This window comes from Lygodium microphyllum, chromosome 28 (assembly GCF_053477565.2).
Source record: "Lygodium microphyllum isolate KBCC chromosome 28, Lygodium_microphyllum_v1.1.10, whole genome shotgun sequence".
Classification (NCBI taxonomy): Eukaryota; Viridiplantae; Streptophyta; class Polypodiopsida; order Schizaeales; family Lygodiaceae; genus Lygodium; species Lygodium microphyllum.
Window position 1 is genome coordinate 70,013,414 of NC_141162.1, and position 3,017 is coordinate 70,016,430.

The following is a 3,017-nucleotide window of genomic DNA, read 5'->3' on the forward strand; positions in this document are numbered from 1 at the left end:
GAACCTCAATGCGCCATATGCATAAATCTATGGGAGGCAGTCTATGGTTGTAGAAAGAATTAGCCTATGATCCCCTATGAGTTTGTTAATTATCAAAAAATAAATCAAGCTACTTGTAGAAATGAATTCATGTGCATGCCTATGCCTCAGTGGATAGCGGAGATGGTAATTAGTGCGTGGATATTCGGATATGAATTGTGCATACCTAACATTGCATTTGTATTTGTAGGAATGCCCCGGCCAGTGGCTCCATTGTTGGATACGAGATTACTACTGATGCATGTCTCCCTTCGCTTTGGGACCATACTTTCGGCCTATAAATCACTCTTTTCTCTCATCGGAGAGATGGTGTGCCAGGGTGATTCTTCTCGAAAGGATTAGAATCGTGGGGAGATGAGGATTAAAGTTGCGGGAAGATGAGGATTAGATTTGCGGGGAGTCAAGGAGAAGAGCAATGTGTGTGGTCACCCTCTAAGGAGGGGAAGGGCTCCTTCTTCTTCTTCTCTTCTTCTCTCTCTCCCTCTCTCTTCCTCTCCCTATCTCTCTCTCTTCTTCTTCTTCTTCTTCTTCTTCTTCTTCTTCTTCTTCTTCTTCTTCTTCTTCTTCTTCTCTCTCTCTCCCTCTCTCTTCCTCTCCCTATCTCTCTCTCTTCATCTTCATCATCATCATCTTCTTCTTCTTCTCCTCTCTCTCTCTCTCCCTCTCTCTTCTCCTCTCTTCTTCTTCTTTTTCTTCTTCTCTTCTTCTTCTCCTTCTTCTCTTCTTCTCTCCTCTCTCTCTCCCTTCTTCTCTCCTCTCTCTCTCCCTCTCTCTCCTCCTCTCTTCTTCTTCTTTTTCTTCTTCTCTTCTTCTTCTCCTTCTCTTCTTCTCTCCTCTCTCTCTCCCTCTCTTCTTCTTCTTCTTCTTCTCCTTCTTCTCTTTTTTTCTCCTCTCTCTCTGCCTCTCTTCCTTGTAGCCTCCTAGTCCATCCTCTAAGGCTCCATATATATATTTTTTCATTATGGTTGGGGAGTTTTTATAGTGGAAAAGGGGACTTGGTTAATGGGGAGTGAGGTGGTACACGTGGCCTTCCTCCCCTTGTTCGCCTCATCTTCCTTATCCTCATTGACGTCCTCATCCTGCTCGTCAACCTCGTTGTTATTGATTGCAGTTGTATCGTCATTCTCGTCGTCTTCTTCATCATCTTCCACTTCGATTTACCCCTCCCTCATCAACGTCAACTGTTCCTCCTGCCTCAAATTTCTTGTCAACCCCCTTTCCCTCGCCACTTGTTTGGTGGTGGTCGGGGGGGTGGGGGGGGGGGGGGGCTACCAAAATTTAAGTAAATGGAGTTAGGACATGTATGCTTCACTTACTAGTTTGGGAAGCAAGCAAGACTTCTGTTTGTTAGACATGTTAGAAATAGTACTAGATCACTACAGTTGGTGCATTCATATATCTGGGGTCAAATGCATAATGCATTCTTTAGTGGTACAATATATTATGTCTCATTTATTGATAATTTCAGTAGGTATACTTGGATGTATATTTTGAAGCACAAGAATGAAGTGCTAGATGTTTTCAAGGATTTTAAAACACGTATTGAAAAAGAGTTTGGACATCATATCTCATGCTTGAGATTTGATGGGGCGATGAGTATATCTCTTATGAATTTAGCAGGTACTTGGTCGAGTATGGCACTAAGAGACAGCTTATATGTAGTTATACACCATAATAGAATGGTGTGGCAGAGAGAAAAAATAGGGTGCTTATGGAAGAAGTTATAAGAGCTATCCTAAATGAAAAGATTTTACTAAACTATTATTGGACTGAAACAATCGTAATTGTAGTATATGTCTTAAATAGAACTCCTACACTTGGTATTCATGATCTTACATCATATGAGAAACTATATGGACACAAACTAGATATCAGCATCTTAAAGTCTTTGGATGTATTGCTTACATACATGTGCCAGATGAGAAGAGGAAGAAGTTTTATTTAAAGGATGTTAAGTCTATTTTTATTGGCTATATATACGATAAAAAAACCTATAAATGCTACAAATTGACTACTCATGAGACATTGGTTTTAGCAGGGATGTAGTGTTTGATGAGCTAGTTTCATGGTATGGTGGTCTAAATGTGGTTGTTTCTAATGGCATGATGATAATCATATTGAATTTTTTACTATGGATAGTATAACTATTAGTGGGCCTATAGGAGACACATCCTCTATTGTTAGTCCATGAAAAGGTTACTTATGCAATCATAGTTCTATGTCCACTAACACGGATATGTCAATGAGGGGGAGATTTGATAAAGAAAAATGAAAGATGTTTGAAGGTGTTACTAGGCCACTTACTTTTGTTATGAGCCACCTAGCAGTGACAATCTTGACAATAAACTTGGTATACCATCTATTACTACACCTAAACTTAGGCAAAGCAGGTATATACCACCTCATGAGAGAGAATCGCATTATGCACTGCAGTTAAAAAGGTCACAAAGAGTTAGAAAGCATGTTGATAGGCTAACTTAAAGTGGGTACTTAGCCAAACACTTTGCTTGCATGACTAAAATGATGGGTCACAAAGAGTCTATGAAGATCAATAAAGCAATTGGTGATGAGAATTGGTGTGCAACCATGGATGAGGAATATACATCGTTGGTTGAAAATGACACTTGGGATTTGGTCAAATTTCTTGAAGGAAAAAAACCCATTGGTTGTAAATGGATTTATAAAGTGAAATGCAAAGCAAATGGATCTCTAAAGAGATACAAAGGACGGCCAGTTGCTAAAGGGTATGCATAGCAACATGGTCTTGATTATGAGGAAGCTTTCAACCTAGTTGCAAAAATGACAACTATCTGAGCTATCATTGCCTTTGTAGCGTCTAAAGGATAGAAGGTTTGGTAGGTAGATGTCAAAAATACTTTTTTGAATGGAGATTTGATTGAGGAAGTGTATATGGAATAGTCTACAGGTTATGTACACCCTAATTATCCGAATCATATGTATAGGCTAAAAAAAACACT